The sequence below is a fragment of the Pseudophryne corroboree genome, chromosome 5 (assembly GCF_028390025.1).
Source record: "Pseudophryne corroboree isolate aPseCor3 chromosome 5, aPseCor3.hap2, whole genome shotgun sequence".
Taxonomy (NCBI): Eukaryota; Metazoa; Chordata; class Amphibia; order Anura; family Myobatrachidae; genus Pseudophryne; species Pseudophryne corroboree.
In genome coordinates, this window is record NC_086448.1 from 561,553,792 (window position 1) to 561,563,887 (window position 10,096).

The window sequence follows — 10,096 nt, forward strand, 5'->3', positions numbered from 1 at the left end:
TACACCATCGGTCAAATACGCCTGCAATTTGGTAGAAATCGGTCATTTACTAAAAAGTGCAAATCACAAACACTGCCGACAATAGCCAAACACTGCCGTGATAAAATACAAATCGTGAAAAAGTGCTAAAAAAAAACAGACCTGCTTTTTTTTTACCGTGTTCGGATAGGCATGCACGGATCCATGAGTTCCGTGCATGTTTTTCAGTGGGAAGGGGTGGGAAATTGTTATTTTTGTTAAAAAAAATGCGTGGGGTCCCCCCTCCTAAGCAAAACCAGCCTCAGGCTCTTTGAGCCGGCCCTGGTTGAAAAAATATGGGGGAAAAAATGTCAGGGGTTCCCCCATATTTAAACAACCAGCACCGGGCTCTGCGCCTGGTCCTGGTTCCAAAAATACGGGGGACAAAAAGCGTAGGGGTCCCCCGTATTTCTGAAACCAGCACCGGGCTCCACTAGCCAGATACATAATGCCACAGCCGGGGGACACTTTTATCTAGGTCCCTGCGGCCCTGGCATTACATAACCAACTAGTCACCCCTGGCCGGGGTACCCTGGAGGAGTGGAGACCCCTTCAATCAAGGGGTCCCCCCCCTCCAGCCACCCAAGGGCCAGGGGTGAAGCCCGAGGCTGTCCCCCCCATCCAAGGGCTGCGGATGGGAGGCTGATAGCCTTTTTGTCAAAAATATAATATTGTTTTTAGTAGCAGTACTACAAGTCCCAGCAAACCTCCCTCGCAAGCTGGTACTTGGAGAACCACAAGTACCAGCATGCGGTGGAAAACCGGGCCAGCTGGTACCTGTAGTACTACTACTAAAAAAATACCCCAATAAAAACAGAAGACACACACCTTGAAAGTAAAAGTTTAATACATACATCCACACCTCCTTATACACATACTTACCTATGTTCACACGAGGGTCGGTCCTCTTCTCCATGTAGAATCCATGGTGTACCTGTTGAAAAAATTATACTCACAAAATCCAGTGTAGAAGGCTCCTCTTTTTCTCAATTTGTAATCCTGGTACTTTGCAAAATAACAAAACGGACACCCGACCTCGCACTGAAAGGGGCCCCATGCTTTCACATGGGACCCCTTTCCCCGAATGCCAGGAACCCCCTCTGACTTCTGTCTAAGAGGGTTCCATCAGCCAATCAGGGAGCGCCACGTTGTGGCACCCTCCTGATTGGCTGTGTGCTCCTGTACTGTATGACAGGCAGCACACGGCAGTGTTACAATGTAGCGCCTATGCGCTCCATTGTAACCAATGGTGGGAACTTTGTGGTCAGCGGTGAGGTTACTTTCGGTCAACCGCTGACCACAAAGTTCCCACCATTGGTTACAATGGAGCGCATAGGCACTACATTGTAACACTGCCGTGTGCTGCCTGTCATACAGTACAGGAGCACACAGCCAATCAGGAGGGTGCCACAACGTTGCGCTCCCTGATTGGCTGATGGAACCCTCTTAGACAGAAGTCAGGGGGGGTTCCTGGAATTCGGGGAAAGGGGTCCCATGTGAAAACATGGGGCCCCTTTCAGTGCGAGGTCGGGTGTCCGTTTTGTTATTTTGCAAAGTACCAGGATTACAAATTGAGAAAAAGAGGAGCCTTCTACACTGGATTTTGTGAGTATCATTTTTTCAACAGGTATACCATGGATTCTACATGGAGAAGAGGACCGACCCTCGTGTGAACATAGGTAAGTATGTGTATATGGAGGTGTGGATGTATGTATTAAACTTTTACTTTCAAGGTGTGTGTCTTCTGTTTTTATTGGGGTATTTTTTTAGTAGTAGTACTACAGGTACCAGCGGGCCCGGTTTTCCACCGCATGCTGGTACTTGTGGTTCTCCAAGTACCAGCTTGCGGTGGAGGTTTGCTGGGACTTGTAGTACTGCTACTAAAAACAATATTGAATTTTTGACAAAAAGGCTATCAGCCTCCCATCCGCAGCCCTTGGATGGGGGGGACAGCCTCGGGCTTCACCCCTGGCCCTTGGGTGGCTGGAGGGGGGGGACCCCTTGATTGAAGGGGTCCCCACTCCTCCAGGGTACCCCAGCCAGGGGTGACTAGTTGGTTATGTAATGCCAGGGCCGCAGGGACCTAGATAAAAGTGTCCCCCGGCTGTGGCATTATGTATCTGGCTAGTGGAGCCCGGTGCTGGTTTCAGAAATACGGGGGACCCCTACTCTTTTTGTCCCCCGTATTTTTGGAACCAGGACCAGGCGCAGAGCCCGGTGCTGGTTGTTTAAATATGGGGGAACCCCTGACATTTTTTTCCCCATATTTTTTCAACCAGGACCGGCTCAAAGAGCCCGAGGCTGGTTTGGCTTAGGAGGGGGGACCCCACGCAATTTTTTTAAAGATTTTAACAATGAATTCTATTTTAATAAAGGTGCACAATGAAGCCCAGCACGGATCTCTCAGATCCGGCCGAGATTCATTGTATTAAAGTCGGCAGTGTTTTACAAGTCACTCACGTAAAACACTGCAAAAAAAAACGAATGACATCGACATCGGTAAATACGAAAATGCAGAATACGACAGCTTAGTAAATTAGTCGTAATAAATTCAAAAAGTTGCAACTTTACACTTTCGATGTCATTCGTGATTGAACTTTAACCTCAGTCGGGAAATTACGAATTTTAGTAAATATACCCCCATGTCTCCAATTTATGTAATCTTGCATCTGCATCTTATTTCTTTGCGTTATGTGCTCTTCGGAGCATTTTTTGGGCATACTTTATAAAACTGCCATCCTGTCTGCCACTGCAGTGCCACTCCTAGATGTGCCAGGTGCTTGTGCCACCCACTTCTGTCAGTTAGCAACACATTTTAATATTTCTACATCACTAAATTCAAACAATGGGGTCATTCCGAGTTGTTCGCTCGTTGCCGATTTTCGCAATGGAGCGATTAAGGCAAAAATGCGCATGCGCATGGTACGCAGTGCGCATGCGCTAAGTATTTTAGCACAAAACTTAGTAGATTTACTCACGTCCGAACAAAGAATTTTCATCGTTGAAGTGATTGGAGTGTGATTGACAGGAAGTGGGTGTTTCTGGGCGGAAACTGACCGTTTTCAGGGAGTGTGCGGAAAAACGCAGGTGTGCCAGGATAAAACGCGGGAGTGTCTGGAGAAACGGGGAAGTGGCTGGCCGAACGCAGGGCGTGTTTGTGACGTCAATTTAGGAACGAAACGGGCTGAGCTGATCGCAGTGTAGGAGTAAGTCTCGAGCTACTCAGAAACTGCTAAGAATTTTCTATTCGCAATTCTGCTAATCTTTCGTTCGCAATTCTGCTAAGCTAAGATACATTCCCAGAGGGCAGTGGCCTAGCGTGTGCAATGCTGCTAAAATCTGCTAGCGAGCGAACAACTCGGAATGACCCCCAATGTCAAAATGTATTGTACAGGATTGTCAGCAATGGTTTTACTCAAAACAGTAAGGGAGTATTTTTTTTTTTTTTTACATTTTATAAATGTAACCTGTCCAGCCAAAGTTAAAAGTTGATCACGATGTTTGATTGCAGGCTGCAATGCGGTCGCAGCACTGCAAACACTAATGCCGCAAGGAAGTGTGTATGTACCTCCTCCTGCATTTGCATTGCTATGGATTGCATTTGCAAAGCTGCTAGCAATTGCAATCCATGCTGAATGAGGCTGCCAGTCTGTTTTGCGTGTTTGTGGAGAGGCAGTGAGCAGGGCCGTTTCTTGGGGCAGGCGAGCAGTGCAACCGCACTGGGCGCCCCCCCGCGGCACTAACTGTGGCTCCCTGCTTCCCCCTCCTATTTCTCCCCGAGTAACCCGCTCAGGGGGCGGAGTTTCACGTAATGACGCGGTTGCGTCATTACGTCACGACGCAACCCCGTCACTCCGCGAAACTCCCCCCCCCCGAGCGGAGTACAGAGGGGGATCCAAGTTAGAAAGAGGGAAAGGCTGGCGCGAGGAGCGACTGGTGAGGTGGGCCGAAGAGCGGTAATCGCCTCTGTAAGTATTCTCTCTCTCTGGGCCAGATGTACTAAGCCTTGAAAAGTGATAAATATCACGGTGATAAAGTACCAGCCAATCGGCTCCTAACTGTCATTTTTCAAACACAGCCAGTGACATGGTAGTTAGGAGCTGATTGGCTGGCAGTTTATCACTGAAATTTATCACTTTTCAGGCTTAGTACATCTCCCCCTCTCTCTCTCTCTCTCTCAATGTGTAAAATGGGGACACCTGCCGTAATGTGTGAAATGGGGACTCTTGCCTGCCGTATTGTGGGGATTTAATGTATCAAGGGCATTGCGGTGTGTGGCATAATATGGTGCAGGGGGCATTACTGTGTGGGGCTTAATGAGGTAGAATTTTTTTTCCTGTGGTGGTCGTGATCTGTTGGAGCAGGGTCAAAAACTGGAATGTGAGGTAGTCTTTTCAGACGAGGCCGTGCCCATTTAAATGAGGCCACACCCATTTAGATGAGGCCACGCCCCCTTATCGGGTGCGCGCACACATTTTTTTTTATCTAGGTGTGTGTGTGTGTGGGGGGCACATTTTTTTATGTCATGGGGGGGGGGGCGCATTTTTAAATCTCACACTGGGAGCCAAATTGGCTAGAAACAGCCCTGGCAGTGAGTCTGGTTATCCTAGGTATTTCTAAAATCCCATACCATCAAGAAGTGAACCAGCAATTGGAGCACCAGGCACCACACCCCCTCTATGCTGCTAGCTTGACTCACTGCCTCTCCACAAACAGAACAGACTGTAAACATTATTGCTTCCTTTACCCAGTGTCGGACTGGGGCATGAAGGGCCCACCGGGGGAATGCTGTTGTAGGGTCCCATGCTTAGTGGTGTGGCCAGGCTGCACTGGGGCATGGCCAGCCACCACAGAGGTATGACTAACTATTACAGAGTACATGTTCTGTACCCCTTGGTAAACATATAATAACCCATATTCTTGTGAAGTATAATGTACTGTAACATAAGTATAATGCATAATTAAAGTGCACTAGGATAGAGTCTGGAACCTGATCAATAGAGGAGGAGGAGGGCCCACAGGCAGTGGGGTCCACCGGTGGTTTCCCCTGTTCCCCTGTGGGCTAGTCCGACCCTGCCTTTACCTACTCCACCCTTTCTTAACTTTAACCTCCCATTCCCTCCTATATACCCTAAACCAGTGATTCTCAAACTGTGTGATGTGGCACTCTGGGGTGCCTCAGGACAGTTGCAGGGTTGCCTTGGATTGGTGGTCCAGGATCAAATCAAATTATTTATGGTCAATGTAATAGGCAAAACCAATGCTGGTAGCTTCTAATCATAAAATATGTGGACAAACCAAGGGCCTAATTCTGAGTTGATCGCAGCAGCAAATTTGTTATAGGCCCTACACACTGGCTGATCCGCCGCTGAGCTGCCTGACGGCGGATACGACCGACGGGCAACCCGGTGGCGGGGGGGGGGGGGGGGCAGTGACGGGGGGAGTGAAGTTTCTTCACTCCCCACGTCACCTGGCTGCATTGGAGTGCAGGCAAATATGGACGAGATCGTCCATATTAGCCTGCATGTACAGCCGACGGGGAACCAGCGATGAACGAGCGCGGGGCTGCGCATCGTTCATTGCTGGTGCCTCCACACTGCACGATATGAATGTTATCTCATTCATTAATGAACGAGATCGTTCATATCGTGCAGTCATGTCGGCCAGTGTGTAGGGCCCTTTAGCAGTTGGGCAAAACCATGGGGGTAATTCCAAGTTGATCGCAGTAGGAATTTTGTTAGCAGTTGGGCAAAACCATGTGCACTGCAGGGGAGGCAGATATAACATGTGCAGAGAGAGTTAGATTTGGGTGTGTTATTTTATTTCTGTGCAGGGTAAATACTGGCCGCTTTATTTTTACACTGCAAATTATACCCCTTTTCCACTAGCGTAGCACGGACATGGCTGCGACCCGTGCTACAGCCCCCTGCAGGCAGCGCTCACCAACCCGGCAATTGCCGGGTTGGTGACGCGCTAGTGACGCGGCAGGGGCAGCGCTGGGAGATCACATGATCTCCCAGCGTCGCCCTCCCTATGCACAGTGAACGGGAGCCGTGTCGCCTCGACACGGCTCCCGTTCACACTAGACAGCTAGCCGGGTTGAACACTTGTTCAACCCGGCTAGCTACCAGGGTAGAATTCCCGGATCACTTTATCCGGGAATTTGCCGGGGGACCCGTTTCCACTAGGGAAAAACACGGGTAAATGCGCGCCCCCGTGTTTAAAAAAGCTAGTGGAAAAGGGGTATTATATTGCAGATTGAACACACCACACCCAAATCTAACTCTCTCTGCACATGTTAAATCTGCCTCCCCTGCAGTGCACATGGTTTTGCCAAACTGCTAACAAAATTCCTGCTGCAATCAACTTGGAATTACCCCCCCATGTGCACTGCAGGGGAGGCAGATATAACATGTGCAGAGAGAGTTAGATTTGGGCGGGATGTGTTCAAACTGAAATCTAAATTGCAGTGTAAAAATAAAGCAGCCAGTATTTACCCTGCACAGAAACAAAATAACCCACCCAAATCTAACTCTCTCTGCAAATGTTATATCTGCTCCCTCTGCAGTGCACATGGGCCCTCATTCCGAATTGTTCGCTCGCAAGCTGCTTTTAGCAGCTTTACACACGCTAAGCCGCCGCCTACTGGGAGTGAATCTTAGCTTCTTAAAATTGCGAACGAAAGATTCTCAAAATTGCGACCACACACCTCTTAGCAGTTTCTGAGTAGCTCCAGACTTACTCGGCATCTGCGATCAGTTCAGTGCTTGTCGTTCCTGGTTTGACGTCACAAACACACCCAGCGTTCGCCCAGACACTCCTCCGTTTCTCCAGCCACTCCCGCGTTTTTCCCAGAAACGGTAGCGTTTTTTCGCACACGCCCATAAAACGGCCTGTTTCCGCCCAGAAACACCCACTTCCTGTCAATCACATTACGATCACCAGAACGATGAAAAAACCGTGAGTAAAAATCCTACCTGCATAGCAAATTTACTTGGTGCAGTCGCAGTGCGGACATTGCGCATGCGCACTAAGCGGAAAATCGCTGCGATGCGAAAAAATTTACCGAGCGAACAACTCGGAATTACCTCCTTGGTTTTGCCCAATTGCTAACAAACTTGCTGCTGCGATCAATTCAGAATTACCCCCTCAAAGAAATTCATGTCCTCTACCACCTAACATAACCTAAGGAGAACATATAAACACAATTTACTTCATTTAATATTTTGTTCTAAATTTCTCAGTAAGAAACTTTTTTTGCCTAGGGGTGCCATGAAAAAAATTCTGATACTCTAGAGCGACGTGATTCAAAAAAGTTTAGGGACCACTGCCCTAATGGTGCCCACACACGGTGCGATTATCGCATGCGATTTGATCTTTATAGTTCAAATTGCATCGCGTCTAAGTTCAAATTGCACCGTGTTTATTTTCCCTTGAGATGGGATGCATGCTCCCGCATAGTTAATATCGCAAGGCAAAATAGTATATGCAGTCAGGTATTTTTGAACTACTTCGCAATCAGCCCACTATTTTAATTTATATTGTAGTGTAGTCAAAATCGCGTGTAGTTCAAATTGCACTGTATGTACAGTCCAAATCGCATACCACTGAGTCCAAATCACATACTGTATCACACATTGTATAGGCTCAAGTCGCACCTAGCACAAATCTCACCGTGTGTGGGCACCATAATCCTTATTTTTAACATCACTGTGTACTGTTTACATTTATTTAAAAACTTAAAAAAAAAACACTTTTTTCTTATTTTGAGGGAAAAATAACAAAACTTTTTTTCTCTTTTTATTGAATGGTTTTAAATACACACTATCATAAACATCACTTAAAATCAGGGGCGTAGTGATGATGGAATGAGTGGAGCTTGAGCTCCAATCGCCGCTGGGGACAGAAGGTGCCAGCTCTCTGGAACAGCCAGGAGTCAGGGTAAGATGAGATGACTGGAAGAGAGGGAAGGGGTGGCCAACACACTGCCTGCATGTTCCATGTCACTGATTGCAATGCAGAGGGGTGGTATACGTGTGACCGGTGGTCGATAGACCGATAGTCACATGACCTCCTCCAGCATCCCGACCCCTCACCATCCCGATGGTCGGCATGCCGACCAACAGGGACTATTTCCACTCATGGGTGTCCACGACACCCATAGAGTGGGAATAGAACCCGTTGCGACCACAGTTCGCCACCGAGCCCGCAGCGAGCCCGCTAGGGGCTTGCTGCACTCGCCCCTCCCCACTGGGATCCCGGCGTCGGTATGCTGCCGGGATCCCAGCATCAGTATGCTGACCGGCGGTCTCCTGACCGCCGGTCAGCCATACTCAGAGGCGTAACTAGGGCACGTGCCCTGGGCGCCTTGGCAGGCCCAGGAGAGGGGGCGCCGCCGGCGGCCAGTGCATCATGCCCCACTCGCCCCCGTCACGCCAAAATGTGAGGGGAGGAGAGCGCAGCGTCTCTCCCTCCCCTCACTGCCGCTGCCAGCACTAGCAGCGCTGCCAGCAGCGCTGCGTGTGTCTAGTCTCCGGCGGCGTTAGCCAATCAGAGCTTGCGGACCGACTCCTGATTGGCTGCCGGTCCGCGAGCTCTGATTGGCTAGTGAACCAGCGCCACACAGCCGCCGCCGGAGACCTGGAGCGGTGAGGGGCAGGAGAGGCGCTGCGCTCTCCTCCCCTCACATAGCAGAGTGATAGCGTTGCAGCGGTGAGTGACTGACGGGGGGGGGGGGGGAGGAGAGTCTTGTGTAACTGGCACTGTGGGGCATGTATCTGGCACTGTGGGGCATGTATCTGGCACTGTGGGGCATGTATCTGGCACTGTGGGGCATGTAACTGGCACTGTGGGGCATGTATCTGGCACTGTGGGGCAATGTAACTGGCACTGTGGGGCATGTATCCGGCACTAAGGGGCAATGTAACTGGCACTGTGGGGCATGTATCTGGCATTGTGAGGCAATGTAACTGGCACTGTGGGGCATGTATCCGGCACTGTGGGGCAATGTATCTGGCACTGTGGGGCATGTATCTGGCACTGTGGGGCATTGTATCTGGCACTGTGGGGCATGTAACTGGCACTATGTGGCAATGTAACTGGCACTGTGGGCCATTGTCATTGGCCACATACCTTCTGGTGCGTGGCCACACCCCTTCTGGAGTGTGGCCACGCCCATTTTTTGGTGCGTGCACATGCTTCTTTTGGTGTGTTTTTTTTTGGGGGGGGGGGGGGGGGGGGGGGCATTTTCCATCTTGCCCTGGGCTCCGAAAACCCTAGTTATGCCTTTGGCCATACTGCACCCATGCAGAGTCAAGTGCAGTGCAGTTTGGTGTGTTGATAGGGAAGAGGGGAGGTTTGGAGGCTTGTCAGAAGAGCCCTCCTGGTTGTCAAGGTCTGTATCTGCATTCAGTGATATGGAAGTAACATGCAGACTGTGTGGTGGCCACCCCTTCCCTTTCCTCAGTCCTTTCATCCTACCCATGGAGGCCCAGCCTGCCAATCACATTGAAGCTCCGCCCCTCCATGCTAGTACGAGGAGCTGTTGCCCTCTTCTTGGTGCAAATTGAAGTGTGTATACTGTGTGTATATTTATGTGTGTGTGTGTGTGTGTGTGTGTGTGTGTGTGTATATGTATGTATGTATGTATGTGTTTGTTTGTAAATGTGTTTATATGTGTGTGTATATGTCTGTTTATATAAGTCTGTGTATGCTTATGTATGTCTGTGTATATATGTCTGTGTATGTGTGTGCTTATGTATGTCTGTGTGTATAGGTGTGTGCTTGTGTATATGTTTTTTTGTATACAGTATGTATAAGTATATATGTGTGTTTATGTATGTCTGTGTGTATATGTCTGAATATATCTGTGTGTATATGTATGTCTGTGTATACTGTATGTGTATGTTGTGTATATGTGTGTGTATATCTGTGTATGTATATGTGTGTGTATATGTTTATGTCTGTGTATATCTGTGTGTGTTTATGTGTATATATCTGTGTATATGTGTGTGCTTATGTATGTCTGTGCCTATATGTGTGTGAATCTATATAGATATATTTCTATATGTGTGGTGGG